The sequence below is a fragment of the Sciurus carolinensis genome, chromosome 7 (genome assembly GCF_902686445.1).
Source record: "Sciurus carolinensis chromosome 7, mSciCar1.2, whole genome shotgun sequence".
NCBI lineage: Eukaryota > Metazoa > Chordata > Mammalia > Rodentia > Sciuridae > Sciurus > Sciurus carolinensis.
The window spans coordinates 142572656-142597000 of record NC_062219.1 but is presented as its reverse complement, the minus strand read 5'-3'; the positions used below and the strand labels follow the sequence as shown (position 1 = coordinate 142597000).

Below are 24345 nucleotides of genomic sequence, written 5' to 3'. Positions count from 1 at the left end.
GGTGGGCCCCGCCCACACAGCCAGCTTCTCCAGGTTCTCGGAACGGAACTGGCCCGCTAGTGAGAGCCTGTCTGAACAGAGCACGCTCCGAGTCCCGGAGCCCCTGCAGTGCAGTGTACTCCTGCAAAGAACCAGCGGAGAGCCTCGATCTGCAGTCAGCCTCAGGGATAAGGGCAGGGCAGCCGGAGACCTCTTCAGGCGGCACTGCCCACTCCGGCTGCGGGCTCTCTTCACGGGGCGATCCAAGATGGCGGCCTAGAGGGAGACTGCACCCCCGGTCACTCCAGAACCCAGGAGTTAAGAAGGGGAGGCATTGAGAGACTCGGACTGAAGTGGAGCCACGGGTGAGTCTGCCCACTGGGTAAAGCTCGGCCCGGGTGGCAGGCCCACATAGAGGTGGCTTAGCAGAGCTGGGCAGGGCAGCTTGAGTCTTCCCAAGGTAGTCTTCCACACTCCGGCAGTGGGCTCTTTCCACACGGCCAGCTGCACGGTGCAGGCCCACAGTGAGAGCATTTCCGCACAGAGCCAGTTCCAAAACGTGGAACCAGTAGGGGGCTAGGGGCAGTATTCTTCGAATGAGCTGCTTTATCAGATTCCTCCAAGACATCAGGCTACTGAAGGCTGGGAGGTGATACACTGGAAATCTACTGGGACACTATAAGCCAATAGTGGAAAACTGCAATATCTCAGGGTCCCACTGACAACTGACCATTATGAGAAAACAAGGGAAGAAAATGTCCCAAACAAACCTAGATACTACATCAATAAAACCCAATGACAGCAGAGCAGAAGAAATGTCAGAAAGGGAGTTCAGAATGTACGTAATTAAAACGATCAGGGAAGCTAATGAGGAGATGAAAGAGCAAATGCAGGCATTGAAGGAGGAGATGAAAGAGCAAATGCAGGCATTAAATGATCGCACCAATCAACAGTTAAAAGACCAAATACGGGAAGCAAGAGATCATTTCAATAAAGAGTTAGAGATACTGAAAAAAAACCAAACTGAAATCCTTGAAATGAAGGAAACAATAAACCAAGTTAAAAACTCCATAGAAAGCATAACCAATAGGATAGAACACCTGGAAGACAGAACCTCAGACATTGAAGACAAAATATTTAACCTTGAAAACAAAGTGGAACAAACAGAGAAGATGGTAAGAAATCATGAACAGAATCTCCAAGAACTATGGGATATCATGAAAAGGCCAAATTTGAGAATTATTGGGATTGAGGAAGGCTTAGAGAAACAAACCAAAGGAATGAACAATCTATTCAATGAAATAATAACAGAAAATTTCCCAAATCTGAAGAACGAAATGGAAAACCAAGTACAAGAGGCTTATAGAACTCCAAACATACAAAATTACAACAGACCCACACCAAGGCACATTATTATGAAAATACCTAACATACAAAATAAAGACAGAATTTTAAAGGCCGTGAGAGAAAAGAATCAAATTACATTCAGAGGGAAACCAATAAGAATATCAGCAGATTTTTCAATCCAGACCCTAAAAGCTAGAAGGGCCTGGAACAACATATACCAAGCCCTGAAAGAAAATGGATGCCAACCAAGAATCTTATACCCAGCAAAACTTACCTTCAAATTTGACGATGAAATAAGATCCTTCCATGATAAACAAAAGCTAAAGGAATTTACAAAAAGAAAGCCAGCATTAAAATATCTGTATGCTAATCCCAACTTCTGGATCATCGCACTTATTTACCATATAGACTAGAACTTAGGTGACATTTTTCTGTTTCTTCATAAGCCATCATAATAGCTTGGGATCACTTGGACACTGGGAGTGGCTCATGGTAGGGACACTGGATTCTATAGTGGCCCCCCAGGGTATGATTCCTTTGCTTATTTGTTTTTGTTTTTAAGCAGGCAGTTAATTTGACTTCAATTCTGACTCCAACCCTGTTTTTTCCTGCAGTGGAATAGCTACAAATTCAGTTTGGTTCTCTTAGACCTAGTAGGCCTATTCGGAGGCCTCTCCTGCATAGGGAGTTTGGAATCAGCGGGAGATTTTGAGCAGGTTTATACAGAGTCCTTCTCTTCCCATTCTGCCCATGGCTTCCACCTTCCTGGGGATTTCCTTCTCACTTTCCAGCTGCGACAATCTCACAAATTCTGTCCTACAGTTCTCAGAGCCAGTAAGACTATTAAAATTTTACCCACAATCCAGCTATGACTAGGGCCTATATTCAGACAAAAAGCTACATTCAAACAGGAAAATTATACTGTGTGTTTTTCTTCTTTCAAGAGCAAATTCGTTTTCAGTTTCCCTTAGTTCCTCTAGATGCCTTCAGATAATTGTATTTTATATTTTGCACCTTTGTTATCTGAGAGTGAGTTGACCTGACAGAAGCTGCTTCTCCATTACTGGAAACCTATATGCATTAACTTTTTGATTATCAAGAAATCAGCGTTTGTTATTTTTTTTTCCAGTGATTCTATGCTGAGGTAGCCTACTATTTATATTAAGTAAAATTTCCCACATCCTACCACTGTAAAGTGTATTTCTTTACTTGCTCACCTCATGTTCTAGGCTCTTCCATGTTCTAGTCGTCAGATACATAAAAATGAACAGATGTGTCTGTATCCTGGCTGAGCTCAGGGCTACGCTAGGCATTAGAGTCGTGGTTAGCACATGTGGTCATTTAAAATTAAATCTAGGGACTGGGGATATGGCTCAGTTGGTAGAGTGCTTGCCTCACATGCACAAGGCCCTGGGTTCAATCCCCAGCATTAAAAAAAAAAAAAAAAAAAAAAAAAAAAAGTACTTTAAAATTAAATCTAAAGTAAATAAAGGTAAGTCAAAGTTAACTCAGTTCCCCAGGCATGCTGGCCTCATTTCAGTTACTCAATGGATGGCACACATGGCTATTGGCTACTAGTGGACAGCATGTGAGAACATTCCTATCATCCAAAAAGTTCTAATGGATTGCATTGGTTAGGAAAAGAGATAAATAAGAAAAATTACCACAAAACTTAGTATAATAGCATACAAAATAGAGTTGTAGACAAGGTATTGCCCCTGAACAGAAATGAAAGCTATTTCTAACTGCTGTTACAGAGATTCAAATGGGAGATGATATTTAAGTTGGATCTTTAATGATAAGACAGATTTGCTCAGTTATCCTAGAGCATAGAAGCAGCATGTTAGTAAGACAAACAGATCAGGGACTATACAACCACCCTGCACCCTGACCCTCACACTGGGATGGGAGAATCAGTCTCTGATCTGGTACTGGGAGGAACAGCATTTTACAGGGAAGGAATGAGTTTGGTTACATTGAATCGGAGATGCTTGTTGAGCGCTTGAGGAAGATGGGTGTGTAGTTCTTGATCTTGGAGAAGGAAGCATTGAGCTGGAAATGCCTACTGGATGGCATCGTGTATTTTAGGTGATCATTAAATTTGTCAGCATGTATGAGTGCTCTAAAGAATATAGAATGAGAAGCGAAATTGAGCTAGCACCCTTTGACTATTTGGTATATATCAGACATCTGCACTTCACAAGTCATTTGGGAAGATATCTGATTATAATTGTACCTGAGTGTCCAAGACACCTGAATTTGGATCCTTGCTTTACCACTTGACAACTTCATGACCTAAGCAAGTCACTCATTTCCCTAAACTCCAGTTTTCTCATCTTTCAAAGGGAGAACAATAAGACTGCGTTCATGGGGTTTTGTAAGAATTACTTTTTTTAAATAATGGAGTGCCCAGCATATGCTAAGTCCTCAGTAAAGGTACTATATTCAGTATTATTGTTATTACTAAAACTAATGCCACTTACTTGACTTTCATAATACACTTGCTGCTTTTCACACAACAGCAAGGATTAGGGTTCACCTAAGGCTTCAGGTTGACAAGTGGAATGATCCAGAGTCAGAATCCAGGTGTTCTGATTTATTTCTAGGGCTCCTATCATAAAGCTGCTGTGTAGTAGTTTCTTACATGAATTTGAAACATGTTCTTAGTTAATTATATTCAAAAGAATACGTGTATTCTCTGTTGTTATTGTTATTTAAAGACAAAGCAAGCAACTCCAGATGTGACGTCAAAGCAACTGTACAATCCAATTTCAATATAGGTAGCCTTTCCCTTTGCCACGATAGACCGTGCTATAAAAGTAACATCTGTCTGTCAACAGATGTGATTACCCACTGCTTATAGAGAACTGAAAATAATAAACCTCATGTGTCAAAATATCAACCAGGAGCTACAAAAATGTCCTTTTCCATTAACTTTAGACAGGCAACCTATACTTACTTTTAAATACCTTGCTAAAACTGAAGGTCTTAATATATAAGTACAGTGGAAAAAACTTGCTGCCCACCACCCACCAATTTCAAAGGCTAATTGTAAGTGATTAGAAGAGCTCTATGTCTCTGTAAAGAGTTACAGGAACATAATTAGCATTCTAACTGCCGCCTTCTGTTTCTTTTCATGTCTTGATAGTTCTTGTCATAACTCCCTTAGCTGGTGACTTAGGAGAAGCAGTAAGCAGAATTTAGCTTCAAAATCATTCAGCTCCCCTACTTAAAGCCGCAGGCAATTTGTTCTGATGGAACTTCATTTATTTAGCAAACATGTATTAGTGCTTTGTTATCTACCAGATACTGTTAGAAAGTGGGAGACCCAGAACTGAAGAGATGTGGCCCCTTTCTTTAATGAGTTCATAGTCTAATACACATACTCTACAGGGACATAATTGCATTCATAGTCAATGAATGTCAAAGTTACATGTTGATATTAAAAAAGATGTAAAATTTGAGTGTGATATTAGAAGTATGTAAATTTTTAAAAGTTATTATGTTGAACCCTAGTGACTTACGCATTTCAGGGTATATAAATCTTCCCTTAATATACGGAGACATTGAACTCTAGTTAGCAGGTTTGCTTTTCCAGGGGTCCAAGTTAGCAACTTGGATATATCCTTCCTATGAAGCCTAGACTTGATTAAAATTATATATATAAATAACGAGATAATACATATTAGTTAATATATATACAAGATAACAAGAGACTGAGAAAAAGGCTTCACACTGTTGAGAAGGGTTCACATATGGAAATGTGTCCAGTGGCAGTATAATTTGTGGTGTTTGATTGTAATGGGCAATGTTATATAAACTCAGGCTTTAAATCAGAGAATGTACTCTAATTCTTTAAATTTAATTTTCCAGAAAACTGAAAAGAAAATACAATTTCCATTATCACATAAACTGCAAACTCCACATAAAACTGTAAAATATTCTTAAAAACCCATCAGAAAAGTAAGTTTGCTTTACAACCTGGAATTTAAAGAAGGGCCATTATAAGGATTCAAGCACTGATATTCTTGAGTCAATGCACCAAAGAAAGAGAAGTTAGATGCCATATGAGCAGAATGAGAAGAAAGTTTGGAGTACACTAGATATTTGAAGAATTAATAAACAGAATGAAAGACTTCAAATACGCATCCAAGGAATACAGAGAACCCATGCAGACTAAATATAAGAAGACAAATTCCACCTAGACAAATAATATTTGTCTTAGTCAACTTTTTTGCTGCTGTGACTAAATGATCCCACCAACACAAATTATAGAGGAGGAAAGGTTTATTTGAGGACTCACGGTTTCAGAGGTCTTAGTCCATAGAAGACCAGCTCCATTCCTCGGGGTGCAGAACATCATGGCGGAAGAGTATGGCAGAGGGAAGTAGCTCACATCATCAGGAAGCAGAGTGAAAGAAAGTATCCACTCTCCAGATACAAAATATAATCCCCATCAGGGATTAATTCACTGATTGGGTTAAGACTCTTACAGCCCAATCATTTCTCCTCCGAACCTTTCTGCATTGTCTCATATGTGACCTTTTGGGGGACACCTCACATCCAAACCAAAACAATCTTCAAACTGCTGGAAACCAAATAAAGAGAAAATTTTGAAGGCAGCCCAAATATGAAGTACAATGGATTCAAATGTATGCAAGCCAGAAGACAATAAAGTAACATCCTTAAAGCCTTTCAAGAAAAACAAACCTATCAACCTAAAATTCTGTATCTTTCAGAAACAAAGTCAAATAAATAGTGTTTTTAACAAAACTAAAGAGGTAATTATCAGCAGACCAGTGCTTTAAATAAGTACTTTAGCAGAAAGAATGTACTAGAAACTGAGTAGTTCCTAAGGAAACGAAGATTATGAAAGTGCTCAAAAAGAAGGTAAATATCAGAAATGACATGATTAATTTGATAAATTGCTCTAAAGGATCACTAAATGGCTAAAATGAAAGTAGTAGCCAGGGGCCGTGTGTTTGCAGAATATTTAAAATTAAAATTCATGAAAACGGTAGCACACAGGATGGAAAGGAGAACTTTCGAGCACAGAGTTATGAGTTGTGAGACCTTAACTGCCTGAGGAATAGTTCAAGGTGGACTGTGAATAATTAAAGATGCACACATATCAGCCAACCTTGGGCAGCTATTAAAAAGTTTATAATACAGATACAAAAAATAAGCAAGCATAGAGATGAAATGGAATCAAAAAAGATTTCATTAGGGCAAAAAACATAAGTATGCAGAGAAAGGAACCAGACTAGACCAAATAAATATAAAAAAAAGAGCAGAAGGGTAGGTTTCAATATATCAATAATTGCATAAAATTACCACATTAAAATGCAAATTGTCAGTTTTTTTTTTCTTTTTTTGGAAGCAAGAGCAATACTTACTTGGTGGGAGATACCAGGATCATGAAGGTGATTTTTCCAAAGCAAGACTTGTCCATTGCCCCTCAGGGGTACTAATCCCTGCAATCTCCCCACTTGTAGGCAATAAGTCTGAAATTCATACTGCTGGGAATCACACGTTCATGATTTCTCTGGACACTAAAAAATTTAAAAAGTGAGGCATGAGGTCTGACTACATGCTGTCTGTAAAATAAACCCTTTATAAATACAAAGGCAAAAATATGCTGAAAGTGATAAAGAGGACATAACATAATGATAAAGAGGTAAATTCATAAGACCATAAAAAGCTTAAGTGTGTATAAACTAAAAATACTTCAAGATACATGAAGCCAAAACTACTAGGGCTGAAAGAGTTAAACAAATGAACAACTGTAGTTAAAGACATTTATGCCCCTCTCTCAGTAGTCAAACAAGTAAATAGAAAACAACATTATTAATCAGGTTGGCCTAATGAAAATGTATAGCTCATTCAATCAAGTAATATTAGAATATGCATTATCTTCAAACACATATAGAACATTCACCAAGAAAGACTATACTCTCATAGAACCACCCCCCTAAATTTAAATAGAATTAAATCATATAAAATATCTTCTCTGATTGCAGCAGAATTAAACTAGAAGTCCATAACAGAAAGTTATCTCGAAAAAATTCCTAAGAATTTGGAAACTTACATCCTAAAATAACAGGTGGATCAAAGAAAATGTCAAAATAGAAATTGGAGATATTTTAAATCAAAATGAAAAATAACATTGAATTGTTTTCATTAGCTAAAAATGAATATCAACACTTGCGAGACAAAGCTAAAGAATTACTTAAAAATAAAATTTATAGCATTATTAGAAAAGAAGAAAACTCTCAATGACCTCAATTTCCATATTAAATTTTAACCATAATAAGTTGAAGAAAAAAAATATAAATCCTGGAGCAGTAATAAACCAAACAGAAGACAGGAAAACCATAGAGAAAAATAAATGAGAAAAACAACAAAAAAAGATAAGACTTTAACCAGACTGATAAAGATAAAAATAAAGAAGATACTAATGGCCAACAACAGAAATAAAACAGGGACATCACTATAGACACCGCAGACATTAAAAGGATAGTAAAGGAAGCCATGTATGGTGATGCCCCCGCTTAGAATTCCAGTGACTCAGGAGGCTGAGGCAGGAGGATCCCAAGTTCCAAGTCAGTCTGGGAAACTGAGTGAGACCCTGTCTCAAAATAAGAAGGGTTGAGGATATATCTCAATGGCACAGTGCTAGACTAGCATGAGTTTCTAGTTTCAATCCTCAATATAGTAAGGGGAATATTATGGACAACTTTATGCAAATAAATTTGATAACTTATATGAAATAGACAAATGTCTAAAAAGTCTCAAACTACCAAGGTTTGATTAAGAAGAAATAGATAACTAGTCCTATATCTATAAATAAATTGAATTTGTAGTACCAACCTTTGCATGAAACTGATAAATTCTGCCCAATTAGGAAGAAATTATAAAAATACTAAACAAACTCTTCCAGAAAATAGCTGAGAAGGAAACAACTCTCTGTTGTTTGTCAGGCTAGCTTTACCCTGAAATAAAATCCATCAAACACACTATGGGAAAAAAAAATACAGACCTAAATCCCTCATGAGAATAACACCAAAATTCTTAACAAGTATTTGAAAAATCAGCTCCTTCAATTTGTGAAAAGGATAATACATGCTGGGCAAATGGGAATTTTTCTAGGAATATAAGGTTGGCACAAGAGTAGAAATTTAATCAATGTAATCTGATATATTAGCAGATTATGACTGTCTCAATAGATGAAGAAAGCTCATTTGTCAAAATTTAACATCTACGCATCACTTTAAAACTCTGTAATACTTGGCAATCTAAGAGCAGGAGAAATTTTTCATAATTGATACAGAGCATCTACACCAGACCTAAAGTCCTCATTCTTAATGATGAAATATTGAAAGCTTTCTTTTTACAATTGAGGAAAAAAAGAACCAGATCTGTATACTTTACACTCCTAATCAACTTTGTAAAAGAGTCTTTAGCTAGTGCAATAAGGCAAGAAAAAGGAAATAGCACACAGATTGGGAAGAAAGAAATAAAACTGCACATACTTGCAAATGGCATTTTGTTTACATAGAAAATTCCATAGAATCTATAAAAATTTTGATGCCAAAACAAGTATATACTGTGATGATTCACTCCATCCTTCTCCAGAGGAGCCTATGACCATTTACCTGAATTATGTACACTAAAGCAAGGAGAAAGTTCATTGCACACAGGTTCTGAATCGACTTTGATATCTAGAGACCCAAAGCATCATGGAACCCTTGTTAGAGTAGAGGCTTAGGGGAGTAAAGTAATGAAAGGATTTCTGGCTAAAGTCTGGTACACAGTGGGCCCACTTAATCTGTGAGCTCATCCGGGGGCCATTGCCCCATTCTTTATACAATGGGAATGGATATACATTGCATTGGCCGTTGGTCTGTGAGTCCAGTGCTATCACAGTAGCAGTGGTCAAATAGAAACTTTTGAAACTGCCTTCTTACCAAGTAATAAACACAAAACAGAGACTGGTGTTCCCCATCATATCCTTTTTTAATAGCCAACCTACCCCAGCAGGCACTGGATAGACCATAGAGAATGACAATAAACTACTACAAGTCCAACCAAGCGTTGGTCTTGATCATAGCTGCCACACCAGTGGCAAGACCATGGCTAGAGCACATTCCTAAGATTTCAGGTATGTGGTATGCACCATGCATACCATGTACAGTACATACATCACGGATGCAGCCTTTCCTATTCAGATTAGAAGAAAAGATCAGGAACAGTTTGCATTCATGTGACACAGACTATAATATTCATCTCCTGTTTTTCTGCAGAACTTTGCTAACGCGGGCACCCTCTGTCATAAAGTCTGAAGTAAAGAGATCTGGGCCAGCTGAACCCAGGAAACACCACACTCATCCATTGCCTCAGTGATATCATCAAGTTCGTGGTCCAGGAGAGGCAAGAGGAAGCTTGTGTGCTAAAGCCTTGGTAAAACACATGTAAACTGTGAAGGTGAGGGACTGCCTCTTCAGCAAAGCTTTTAAGGAAAGCAGAGTCCGGGTTCAAAGCAAAAGATAATTATTGCAAACCCCTCTTTGGGTTCTGGAAGCAACCCATGCCCCTCCTTAAAATGCTGTTCTAGTCCATGAATTTGGTGACATGCTGGCTGCCAGCTTTGCATGGTATCTGAAACACTAAAGGGCTCTGTAGGAAATGCAGACCATAAGACAAGTCTGCAACTGTGAGCAATGAGAGGGAAGGAGGAAAGATTAATTAGGAAGAGCCTCAAAATTTAGTACTGCCTTACAAAATTCTCAGCCAGTCCACAGGAGCTCCAGAACAAAGATGAACTGGTAGAAGACTTCCATGAAGAATAGAAATGGCCAGTTCTGAAACCTGCCTTGTGCTCATTCACTGGTATGGAGCTGCCTAGGAAAAGCATGGCCTTAGCCCAGCTGCTCTGGTTGAGTAATCAGAGGAACCACGACCAGGGTTGCAACCTAACTACACCCTACTGCAAGTTCTTTCTTGAAGGGAGATCTGAATAGCTGCTGTGCTTACCCTTTGGAAAGAATTCTCCCTCTGCCAAGCAGATCTTGAACATGCATTTGCATGTGTGTGTGCACACTCATGCTGTGTGGCAAAGACCTACTTAACTCATCACGAAGGAACCAACATGATAATGATGATAGTTCAAAGGAGAGGAATAACCACTCTACACAGTCAATGGTCAGCACAAATGCTGAAATAAAATTGCAAGTTTGATTGAAACTGGTCATACCCTCTGAGACTTTAAATCTGTCACCTACAGAACTTACATTTTCTACCACATAGAAATAAATTGCAACCTATTAATCTTGGACATAGTATCATGAACTTTACAGAACCTTACCTTCATCAGTAGTAAATAATCAAAGAAAGTTACCTTCTAAATCATTGGTTCTCAATTGGATGCAAATTTGCTTCTCAGAGATACCTGAATAATGGGCTTTGGGTGATTACACAGATTCAGTGGTCTTACCATGCACCAGCTGAGGCCTGGACTCCATTCATTATTTGACTCCTGCTGGCCTCTGCTCTAACAAGGGGTTGCTGATGTCTGGAGACATTTTTGACTTCACAACTAAGGTGATGAAGGAGTGAATGTAGTCTCAAAGGTCCAAGTGGCGAAGGCATGGTCCCCATGGTCATCTCGGGAGGTGGTAAAACATTTAGAAGGGAGGGCCTAGGGAGGGAGTTTGGCTATCGGGTGCGTGTCCCAGAAGGGATGTTGGGACTCTGATTCTCCTTTACTTCCTGGCCACCTGGCATTCCCACCATAACACATTGTGCCCAGCGGTCAAAAGCTACAAGCCAAGTGACCATGGACTGAAACCTCTGAAATCATGAGACAAAATAAGCCTTTCCTTCTTATAAGTTGATTTTCTCAGGTATTTTATCACAGTGACTAACAATAGGGTGGAATTAGAATCTGGAGGATAGAAGCCAGGGATGCCATTAAATAACTTAAAATGCACAGGGTAGCCTTCCTGACAAAGAATGATCCAGTCCAGAATGTCAACAAGGCCAAGACTAAAAACCATGTATTGATGACACTTTAGATACCTTAAAAGACAATGCTCTAATATGATACAGAAAGGGCATTTAAAGAAGAGTTTAATTTTTCTTGAACTCCTTCTCTTAAATGTAAAATTGTTATAATGATAGTAGAAATTTCATATACTTTGGGGGAAAATGAAATAAAACAATCGTGGTTGATTGTATTTTTCTGAAGATAGCCACACAAATAGACACCCCATCTCACATCTTCTTCCTCCTGTGTGCCGCTGACATTTCTGTCTTGAAGGGTGGGGTTATATTCCCTTTCTGTGAACTTGGGTGGACCTCCATAACTGGCCCTGTCAATAGATCACAGCGGAAGTGATACCTCGTGATTTCTGAGGCTGGGTCATAGAGAGCAAGACAGCTTCCTCCTGGCTCCCTTTCTTAGGAGACTACCCTGGACCCGAGGAGGAAGTCTGACTATGCCATAGAAATCTTACAAAAGGACCCATAAAGGAGGAGGCACTGACTGTTCTACCCTAGCTTGTCCAGTATTACCAGTTCAACCACCAGACAGGGAGACACAAGGCTTTGAGATGACCCAGGCACTGTCTGACTACGACTTCATGACAAAGAAGCACCACTTAGAACCACCCAGCTGAACTGCACCAAGGTCCCAGGCCGACAGACACCATGGGAGATAACAAATACTATTGTGTTTTAAAAACCTATATTTGGGGATGATTTGCTGCCCAGCAATAGACACTAAAACAAAAACATACATGATCCTTAGGACAATGTCTGGCAAGCGTCTTCATTGGTCTCTATCTGGAGGTGGTTTTAATACTTTGTAATTTTTATATATTGAAATAGCATTTTAAATTAATATTTAGTATTTAGGAATTTAGTTAGTACTTAGTATTTGATTAGTATTTTTACCATGTTTGCTCACCCTAGAGGGTAAACCGTTCATAATAGCCATCTCTGTATGCGGAGGTGTAGTTTTCCCTTGGAAACACCAGGGGGAGCCAGGCCCCAATTTATCTCTGTACCTTTCAGAAGGTGACTTTGACAAAACAAAAGATTTCAGAACCAAATGACAGCATACATAGGATGATGTGTCAGAAATGCTCCAACAAATTCCCAAACACTGAAAGGTTTATTCTGATGAATAACTCTGCCCCAGGCTGGGCGTGAAGATAAGAGGCAAGGAAATTCTCCCTCCTGCCCCCATTTTAAAAGGCAGTGGAGCAGGTTATATTTTCTTAAATCCTTAAAAAAGAGAAGGGAATCTATAAACCTGTACTTTCTAAACAATGTGGTACCTAATCTTTGCCCTACCTATAGACATGGCAAGTGCAATCTGTATTGCAGCTGGCTTCTGACAGTGAGAGAACTCTGAATATGCATACTCATATTTATTTTTTTATATTTATATATTTATTATATTGATATTGACCCTATCAGTAGAATCCCAGATAACATGCATAATCATCTTGATATAATTCAACACACATTCATTCCACTATTTGAGCTTAAAACGTGTTTAAGATTCCACTTTTTTGTATACACAGGGATTTTACGGTCGGGTGACTGTGAAAATGGCCTGTGATTCCGATTGCAGGAAATCTGGGAGCCAAATTGCTTACAATGAATTAACTGCATGAACAAAGCACATTGTAAATCTCCACTGTTTGAACAAATTCGAAGCAGACTTTACCCACAGTCGGGCACAGTAACCTGAGGAGGCTGGCAACCTGCACTTAGGAGGACAGGCAGCCAGCCTCCGTGCGACTCCCAAAGGCTGCAGCTTCTACCCTGGCATGGCTGGAGGACAGGGGGCTTGATTGCACCAGCGATCTTGAGAATAAAGGAGGCTTTGTGGTCAGCTTATCTGATTGGAAGGTCAGACTAGGAGATCAAGACTGCAGCCTGGTGAAGTGGAAATCAAAGGTGACTGCGGGTGGCTTGCACTCTGAAGAGTTGATTCTTGGAGGGCGTGCCCCTGCTTCGACTCAGCCCCTACCCGGGGGGAACTTCCATCTTGCTGATGAGCCACAGGGTACAGGGAGAACTATATAACTCAAAGCCCATCAATCCTAAGCTAGCATTAGCACAAAACAAAGTCACACACGAAGGTCTGTCAAGTCAGCAGACTCCGGCTCCGTCTGAGTCCGTAAGTGACGAGATCAAGTTCCACGTTTAACTTATGGCAAGGTCCCATCACTGATGCTCACAGCATGTCTTTATAACATCTTTTTCTCTGACACATGAGTAGTAGCAAAGGCTGTCCTCTGTGGCTAGACCACAAATTGCAGATTATGAGTGCCTCAGAACATCCCTGATCCCTCCCAGCTAGTTCTGGAAATTCCCAGGGAGTATCATGCCTATGCTCCTAAGGTTCCTCTGGTTCCCAGAAACAGATTTGAGGATCTAAAGTAGCAATCGATCCTCTGAAGTAGCAATGGTGACAAGCCCTTATACTTTTCAAGGGCTCTTTGTCTGCGTTCCCTAGGTCACTGATAAAGGCAGCTGGATTTTCAGGTCACTGCTAGGATGTGCCTCAGCACCCCCCATATGTGGCTGCCCCCCCAACCCAGGATCTCAGTAACCTGTCAGTACAGTGACTGGACTTGGCCAAGGTAGGAGAAGCATGTTGTGCCTCATCAGCTCTTACAGGCTGTCTTCTCTGGGTCATCTTTACAAGTTCTTTCTCAAGTGCATAAGATTGGTCAGGCATTCAGTGGTGTGAATAACCATCTTACCTCCCACACTCTCCAAAAATGACAAAAGACCATGTTCTGTGGCTTCAGTCTGTGTGCCCTCACCTGCAGGTGACTTCCTTTATGCAGGTCATTCACTCCTCAGGCAAATGGACTTCATGGCAAGTGCACTCTATTGGCCTCTCCCATCTCCTGGTCATGCTCAACACAACCGACTTTACCATGGACACACAGGACCTTGGTTTCATAGGTGAAAAACTTCGAATACTTACTCTTTTTGTAATAATTTTATCTGGAATGGATTAGTACTTTTTTCAAATTGATGTGTCTCCAAGGGATGGAGACAATGGATGGAGTTTTCCAGTATGATAGCCCTGTGGTAGAGACAGCTAGCTGAGGTTAGAGATGATAGATAAAGCAGAGGTACTATTCAAGCTTTTGTTGCCTTCTAGAACATGTGTCGTATTGCACAACCTCCCCCTCCCCTTGCCACTGTCCATGTCCCCAGAAGCAAGCCAACCTTATCTGGTTGTGCACATCTAGACATCTGCTCAGTTCCCTGAGCTGCATATGCCCTTCTCCAGAAACTTTGCAGAACATGGACTTGCAAAATTATTCCATCATACACATAATTTCTTTTAACCTAACAGAGGGTGCTAAGGAACTGGATCAGACATTGTCCACCTGCAAACAGTTTACCCAGTGACCCTGCAATCATCTTTACCTGTCTCTCCCTTTTCTCAAATTTCTTTCTTCTTTAAACCACCAACTGAACTTAGCTTTACTGTGCTCTGATAAAGCGGGTCATGTGTCTAGTGTATCTTCATTAAACCGGCCTGAATGACCCTTTCAAACTCTAACAGTGTGGGAAGACTGGCTCTGGTAGGTGAGTAGATATCTGCTTGAAAGTTCAAATGCTCTGACAGCAGTGGCAGTGGGGAAGTAAATATGGTGGCATTTGCTAGAAGATTCTGTCCTTTGCGGTTGTTATTATGAGGAGGTACTGGAAGAGCTCTCCCTAGACCACATGTGAATGCCTCCCAAATACTAAAGTATCAAACTCCAGGAACTCAAGTGACCTCCTGTTTTGGTGCGCTCTCCCCAACAGGACCATTTCTACTTTATAGAACAATGTGCTCATAAAAGAGATAGAATGGAGCAAAGGACTCTACCGACTCCAGCCCCCTGATCCCCTGCCTCCTGCTAATGCATCTTAAATCATCACCAACTGGTCAGAAGTTTCCTTTCTTGGTTGCCTAATCAGGAGATCCAATGGCTGGAATTCCAGATAGGAATCCTGCAGTGTGGGATGGCAGAGGTATCTGGAAATAGTGTGGTAGCAGGGTTTCTCAAACTATTTTGAAGAGGTCATTCTTACCCTTCACTGTTCCCAGTTTTTCTAGAAATGTCTACAAGAACCCAATCCCATACCTAAACAATCTCTCCCAACAGTGCCTTTCCCTCCCCAAACCAATGGCCCACTGATCCCTGCACCAGCAGGCTTGGTTAGTCTCCAAACAACCTTGGGTTTCTTAAGTCATTTTAAACCCCAAACCTGCAACCTGAGTGTGTAACTCAGGATTTGATGAGTGAGCAATGATCCCAATTCCTGGTTGCTGTGTTACATCCTGAAATGCTGTTATGACAATTGGACTGGGATGGCATATCCCCGAGATATTCATGGAGCTCTTACATCCATAATAATAGCTGCTGTCTACTGAATGAGTTAAAGGGCAATCCTTGGACCCTTACAAGCAGCATTTTTACCATCTTCATAGGACCTGAAATATAAACTTCTTAACTTCCTGAAATGAGTATCAGTCTGGAATTGGAAGACAAGCACTCTGGAATTACACTCTTAGACTATGATTCAGCCTCAGGGATTATGCTTAGAGCCACAGTCTGGGCTTCAGCCTCAATACCTGTTTTGAACTTCTACCTCATTTCCATCCATGGTTCCATCTCTTCCATTTTTGGAAGCCAAATGGGCCCAGTGGCCCTATGTACCGGGTTCAGCTGGCCCAACCTTCCACACGTCATTTGCTGCAGGGTCCTGTTGCAGCTCTTCCCTTCTCTTGGGATACCTGACTGCTTAAAGTAACCCCTGACAACATCTCTGAGCCTTGGTTCCTGGAAGAGTCCCTTGCATAAAGAAGAGAGGAGTCTCAGACTACTTCTTGTTTTCTTCCTGAAACCTCAGCTGTCAGTCCTGCTTCTGACTGTGCTCCGCCCTCCTGGGCAAGTCGAAGACGAGTTCTCGACCCCATTCTCTCTCATCTTTCTCAAAAATCTGGGCCATGCCTTATGAATCCAAAGATCAGCTCCAGACCTTTGTCACTCTGGAAGCTGTTTATTATTAAAATATCATGGTTTCGGTAGGAATTAAACTCTAACATATGAAGAGGGAGACTGAAAGTCCATCTTGCTCTTTAATGTACCATATACATAGATGACAAATGACAGCAGGGAGGCAGGGCCAACAGCATGTTCATTTAAGGACACGACTTTGGCTACCAACCATACGTTTAAAGGAGTGCCATGAACATTGCTATGCTCTCCATGGTTCTTTGCTGTTAAAACCAGAAACAAAGTAGACGGTGGGCACAGGAGGCCTGTATGGCAATAGCCCTGCTATCCATGTCAATGTAGGTGGCAGCCTCCTCTGCCACACTGGGGGGATGCAACCTGTGCCCTCGACGACTCTCCACAACACCCACACATACATACATGTACATACCATTCACACCCACCGAGCACGTGCACACATACATACACATATGACACACCAAGCACACCACACATACACACCATGCACATATCACATATATACATACACACTACACAGATGTGCACACACATCATATGCACACAACTCCACCCACATCACAGACACACACACATACATACACCATGTTCATACCACACACATACACACTACACAAAATCCTATACCACATACACACCCCAAACCCATGTATACTACATGCACACACACTGTCCCCCTCATTCAAGATTCTTATGCTCCTCTCTTACCTCTCCTGGCTGAAAAACAGAGAACAGAATTACTGCTGAAACAGAAAAATTTGGTCCCTTTGGGAGCTATTACGAAGGTACTTCAAGGTTAGCAGCAAGTACTGCAGTGGGTATTTCGCTGAGTGGACCCTCCTCTGCCCCAGGAAGCTTCTGAAGCAACCCCAGAACTCCTTACAGTCTGCTTGAGCCAATCCCCACACGTGAACGATATTTGGTCCATAAGCACTGAATGTCAAAGCCAACAGAAACTCCTAAGTGTATCTTCTCAGAAATTATCTGGGTTGACACTGAGCAAATTCATATATTCAACCAGTGGGTTCCCTGGAGAATTCTTCTTCAGGACCTAATTTCCATGGGATAATGTATTCATTCATTGGACAACTACTGATTGATTGCCAATGTTAGGCCACTGAGGAAGACTCACATAAATGACTCGGATGACCTCAGTTCTCAGGCACCAATCTTCCAGTTCTCTGGGTGCTGGGGAAGATGTAGTTGGTGGTCTGTTTGGGCCACCTCAGCATCCACTGCTGCACCAGAAAAGGTTTTTGCTGCAAGTACCTGCAACTCTTTGCTGCAGGAATTTTGTTTTTTCCTGGTCAAGTGTGCTTGGTCTGAATGTAGAACAAAATGGAAATGTCCAAGGATTATTTTCCCTGGAAACAGCCCTCAGATAAATAACAAAAAAAGTCACAGGAGAATAAATACCCTAGGTCAATATCCTTTATTTTTTTTTTGGATAACTGTGTTTGACATTATGCCCCAATGGGATTGACCTCTTGTTCCTCATAGCAGTGAGTGAAGTGATAACATATCTTTAATTGATTTCTCCCCTTATCTTACCAACTCCACCTTTTATTGGTGATTCCTGGGATCACCTTTCAACAAAACTCACATTTGAATTTCAGAATTAGTTTCAAAGGAAGCCTTACCAAGTCAAAAGCTAAAACATATGCAGAGAGAGTTATAATTCTAGAAGAAATGTGTCAGATAATAATAGAGTGCTTCATTTAAAATCCTGAGCATTCACAGGAGGAGTAAATTACTTTCAGTTGGGAAATTAGAAAGGACTTCATGGAGGAAAGTCTTTAAGTGGGGAATAAGATTTGGGCATGCAATGAAGGTGCACAAGGTACCTTGCATGGGGCTGGGTAATCTGAAACGTGGGGTAGGAAGTGAGTAAGCATGCTCGAGACAACTATGTCTTAGAGAAGCAAAACAGCAAAGATCAGAACCTTTTATCTAGTTATTTAGGGCAATTCCATCCAATAGAAAGTTCCATAATAATGGAAATGTTCTGAGCTGTGCAATATGGCCGCCACTGGTTTACTTTGGCTATCAAGCCCTTGAAATACGGTTAGTTGCAACTACAAAACTGAACCTTTAATTTAATCCCACTTTAATTAATTTAAATAGTCCCATGTGGCTAATGGCTACCACGTTGAACAGTATATTTCTAGATGATGGAATATGACATGATCAGAAATGTGCTTCAGGAGAAATAATCTGAAAATGATCACAAAGTAGATTGTAGAGGAGGTGCACTGAAGACAGATGAATTATGAGACAGAATAAGTATGTGGGCTAGTGAGGTTTTGAAAATAGGAAATGAAGATATTTTCTTCAAATAAAGAAAAAAAACATAAAACGTAAAAAAAAAGAATTGATCTTGTTAAAAATGAGAGGCAGTATTGGACCCTGCTCAGAGGACAAACCATTTTCTGTCTTCTTGCCCATAGAAGGCCCTGAGGAATCTCCCTGGGATTTGCAAGAACTGCTTAGACTAGGCTAAGACAAAGGGAGTGAGAAATTCCACCAGGGTAGTAGGAGTGAAGAAGAGGAATAAATCTGGAGACATCGTGGAATTGAATCGGTCAATCCTGGCATCTAATTGGGTATAAGGGCTAAGGTCTTAAGCATCCACATGCTTACTTATTCATCCATATAAACCCAAACCCTGTTATCTAGAATTTCCACCCATTATACAATCATACCAACTATAATAGGTACACAAAAATAAAATATCTTGAACTGAACAGAATCAATATACTCAATATGACAGAGTGTTGGGAAGAGTCAGGGTTCAGTCCCAGGTCCACTGATGACAGAACTTTCCCTATAGTTTACCCCGTCTCCAGCCCCTTTGATAACACAGTCACAGAAACCAAGGCAGGGGACTTGGCAAATAGAAGTGTCAATCAATGATTTTAAACACAGCAAGAAAGTTGGTGAAAGGAAGATGGATATTAAGTTAGAAGTTAATTTCAGTTAGAATTAAGAGAAGGAAGACTCAGAAGTAGGTTCAGAAGTCAGGGTACCAGGAGTTCAGATACTTAGGCTAATAAGGAATGAAGGTGAGAAAGTGAAGGCAATGAATATAAACTACTTTTTAGCTTCTTGATAAATGAAGAAAAGAGGTAGACTACACTGGGAATATAGTCATGTACCACATAATGAAGTTTCAGTCATGACATTCCTAGAGACTCTTCCAGTCTGTCTGAGAAAACCCATCATTTTCTTCACAATTCTATGTGTGAAATTCAAGTCTTTCCACTTGGAATCATGTAGCTTGTATCAGCACTAGGTCTAGGTCTCAGGGGGTCCCAAATGTGACGGTGGACCCATAAGATTATATTGCCTACTGCTGTAGCCATCTTGGTTTGTGTAAGACATTGCATGATGGTCACTTAACAAAAACTCTCCTAATGACACATTTCTGGGAACATATTCCAGTCATTAAGGAAGGCATGATTGTTCTTGGTTAGATGACTGCTGCTTGATTTTCTACTTCTGTGAAATCTTAGTGAACTGTCAACACCCAATGTCCCTTCAAGGATGTCCTCATTCATCATTTAGAACCACGTGGTCTTACCACCAGATTGATAGGACCAGAGAGAGGTGACTGATGGGGCCAGCCATCACCAGGCTAATGAAAGACCAATAAAGGGTCTGCTGGAAGAGCTCTGTCCAGCAGAGGCAGTGAGGAGTGACTGCTGACTGGCCAGTCCTCTGATGGCTCTGAGTTCCAGAAGTTGGACATCAGAGAGACCACAAAGTAGCAGGAGCAGCAGAGGCAGAGAAAAATATAGGTCTCTGTCTCATGAAGTCATTTGGAGCAGAGACCAATGAATTTTTTCCCTAAAGAAACCAGACGACCAGATTCATGGAACTTCATGGTACCTTGAACAATGTTTTCTTTTCTATAGAGCCTTGCTGGAGGTGGCGTACTCCTGTCTTGCTTACTTCTCGTTGCACCTTATGAAAAAACAAGACAACAAATTAAAAAATCCAAGTGTGATTCTGTTTCTTGTAACCTGAAAGAACATAGCCAACATGTGGGATTAGTATTAAAGAGACAGTAAAGTGCAAAGGTTGATGACCTTACAAAAAGTAATCCATGGGGCCATGTTCTTAAAAAAGAGTGTCCAATGGCCACAAATCCAGTTAGTCTCTTTTTAGAAAATTCAACTGCTGTGGGAAAAACTATGTCCTCTCCAAAATTCCTACGTTGAAGTTTCAACCCCTAGTACGTCAGATTACAAAAGGTACTAGGGGTTAAAAAGGTAATTCATGTAAAATGAAGGAATATGAGTGGGCTCCCACCCAGTCTGATTGGTATCTTTGTAAGAAGAAGAGACATGGACAAAGATCATGTGAGGACACAGGGAGAAGACGGCCATACCCAAGCCAAGGAGAGAGGCCTCAGGAGAAACCAGTGCTGCCCGCACTTGATCTTGGACTTTCAGCTCCAGAACTACGAGAAAAATAAAAGTGAAAGAATATAGAAAACATTTAGTCTAACTTTTCACTTTACTCTTGAAGCCTTCGAGTCTGGAATCATGTAGCTTGTATCAGCGCTAGGTCTAGGTCTCAGGGTGTCCCAATGCCCAGCCCGAGCCTTCCGGTCTGTCATGCCCCAAATCTGACTTATGTGGGTTTACAAGAAGGAGAGAGACGGACAAAAGAAAGAGCAGACAGAGCACTGGAATCTAATCCATCATGTGAAAGGAATGGATAGGAAAATTATTCTCTGATTCAATAGCTTCTTGTAAAACCCCGGGACTCGTGGGTTACCTTATTCTTAACGACATTTGGGTGTTTTGCATTCTTCTCCCCATTCCTAGCTTTGTTCCTAACTGGGGAAAATGACTGGTTGCAGACATTCCTAAGTGACTTCGGCATAGTTAAATATGTGAACCAAAGTCAGCCTAATGGGCCTAAACTTAACCGAGATCTTATTCTTTCCTTTGGTGTTTACGTCTCTGATCTGTTGATCCTTTTCCAAAGACTCCTTTGATTGGAAAAATCAGGGCAGCTGGGAAATTTGTGAAGCAAAGGAGGTGCGTTTAAGTATTTTATAATTAAATTTTATCTCAGTTTTAGTGTCTGTTTTCTCTCTTTTCTTTTTGGAACACATGTACCTTTTAGGGTATTTATTTATTTATTTAATTATCTTTAACACTGAGGCCTCACACTGCCAAACTAATTTTCTCTCTCAATCCCCTTTTAGTTTCAGGTGACCAGTTTTTAAAAGCACGGCTCTGTTAGTCTTAGGAGCCTCAGGACTCACTGTCTCATGGTCTTCCTGTCCCCTACTGCACCCTCATTTCCGACAGAGGTTGTCCTAAATCCCCAATCTCCGTCTTGGAGTGGTTGTCTTCCATTTATTTTATTTGGAGACAAGGTCAAGCTTTTGCCTCTGAGTGAAGCGTGGCTACTTGAACTGAGTTTGTGGGGAAGTATCTCCAGATAACAGGAAGCAGAAATTCCTAGAGACTCTTCCGGTCTGTCTGAGAAAACCCATCATTTTCTTCACAATTCTATGGGTGAAATTCAAGTCTTTCCACTTGGTGTCATTGACACAGAGCCGGATCTTGTGCTGTGAACCTCGCGGCTTGTGACCTAGCCTGCCCGCCACAGACACCAACATCCACATGGGGACCACCGATCGAGTCTGCACGCATCCTCTGTGACCCTTCTGTCTGTGACTGCTGCAAACCAGAATGTTGGCGGCCCTGGGAACTAGGCTTGCTGTTCACTCTTAATGGAGGGAGGAGAGATAAAAAAAAAAAAAAAAAAAAAAAAAAACCAGGCCTGATTCACAAGGACCAGCAACGCAAAAGCTGGTGTTCACTTGAAAACAGGATCCGAAACAAAGCAGCCTGATGGAGGTTTTTGTGTTGGTACCATAGAGTAGTTTCACTGCCAGCAAGGAGGCATTACATCAGGTTTAAAGGGTTGGATTAGGGCTTTTATTTTATTTTATTTTATTTTATTTTGTTTTTGGTGGTTCTGGAAATGAAATCTACAGCCTCACTCAGGCTAAGCACTGCCATACCACCGAGCTACATCCCAGCCCTTGTTGGTTTGTTGTTAACATAACTTTAGAGCATGTTTTAAATTTAAATTACGACCCTTGAAATTTATCTGTTAGATGGTAACCAGAAGATGATGCACACATTAAATAATAATATTGTCTTGCAAATTAGCTACTTAGCAATCATAAGCGAATGCAAGTTTTTTTTCCAATTAAGAATATTCTTCATACTAAATTTCTTTTACACTAACTATACCCAGACACAAAAGCAGTCCCTGCCACCCAATTCCTTATTAGTCTATGGCTTGCTCGCCAATAAGTGGAGCTATAAATTAAAGAAAGAAAGTACCTCCCCTGGCTTTTATTAATCACAGGCCTTGAGGGAAAGACAGGCAAAGTCCTTACTGCTTCTATTTCCAATCACTTAAGCCTCTTTTGGAGAACTTTCTTCAATGCATGTCAACTTTCTGGAACTCTGGAGAGCGTTCAGGGAAAAGAGAGAAGTGATAAATAGTTTGGAAATGAGGATCAAAAGGAAGGCATTAAGAGAACTGGAATGTTTAGTCTAGAGCAAAGGAGAACTAGAGAGGACATACTTTTCCTAACTGTCATAAACAAGACGAGAGCCATTTTTCTTTTTCACCAAGGAATAAGGAAGTAGGAAGATGTGAATAGAGGCAGAAGCACTGGATTTGGATTTAATGTAATTTTGCATTATTTTTTTACATAATGAAGTGCTTAGGAACTCAGAAATTTATCCTGGAGTGATTCAGGTCAGTCTGGAGATGAAGACTATAGCAATATCCATCATGGAGAGTGGAGAGTCAACCTCCTCCGCACTCCAGAGATTCAGGGATACCTTCTGTTGATCGTTGGAGTCATAACAATGCTTACATCCAGTTGGCGCTTAGCACGCATCTGTGCTGGTCAAACATCGATGGCAGCGGGGCTCTGAATCGCTCATTACGGCTCACTCAGAGGGTTCTACACGCCAGCACATTCTAGTGCTCCCTGCTTAGGACAGCACCTCATCTTTACAACAACCATATAAAGTGGGTGCTGCTCTTTCTCTCTATTTGCAAATGAGGAAATGTGGGGGGGGGACCATTTATTTGCCAGATATCATACCTCAAATTTATAAATAAAAGAGCTAGGATTTGAACCTGTGTCCTCTGAGCAGAGAACGCCACGGAGAGATTAAAGTGCATGAGATTTATTGGGAGCAACACCTACGGAGAGTAAAGGTGCAGCAATGGTGGGGGCTGGTGGGGGCGGGGAGATGCCTCAGACTGATACACAGGTGAACCCTGTGGAAGGAGAGGGAGAAGGAAGGCCGGGAGGAAGAGCTCAAGGTTGCTTCCCAGATTCTTTAGCCAGGCCAATGGGGATGGGGAGGAAGATGGATGGGAGAGACTGGCCCTGGGTGTCAGAGGGCTAGCACAGGACCCCACATTGCTCAAGGAATATCAGGAGCAGCCTAGGCCCACTGTGGCCCACCACAATTGCTTGGGGGATCAAAGCAGCATGGGGGCCCTGCGCCCGGAGGAGGCTCTTTAGAAGGGAGATCTGGGTGGGGTAACAGAGAACCCAAGGCATCTGGCACCCAAGCCACGTGCTTAACGTTCCTCTGTGCATCTCCCCTGGGACTCATACCTAAGACGTGCAGTGAAGGATGAGACCCTGTCACACGGGAAAGGAGAACTTCATCACGAGCCCTGGGGACTCCATTCACTTAGACGACAGCGTGAGCAATTTCGGGCAAAGCAATGAATGGCTCTGGTAGTAAAGAGCTCAGTTGTTGATCTTCCAGTTACCACATAGCACTAAGTGTTGCTCTGGGACACCTTCCTGGCACAAACCCTCATAAAACGCTTTAGCCGATATTTAAATGTTCATCTGACACTGACTATATACAAGGCAAGCCTTAAGCAT

At 41.1% G+C, this 24345-nt stretch overlaps 1 non-coding gene across 1 annotated transcript; it reads left to right on the top strand.

Annotated features, from left to right (window-relative positions):
* The first annotated feature begins 6714 nt into the window (after positions 1–6714).
* On the top strand, positions 6715–6873 carry LOC124989812 (U1 spliceosomal RNA). The gene has a single exon (XR_007109630.1). It is a non-coding gene; the product is annotated as a U1 spliceosomal RNA (small nuclear RNA).
* Positions 6874–24345: the final 17472 nt, after the last annotated feature.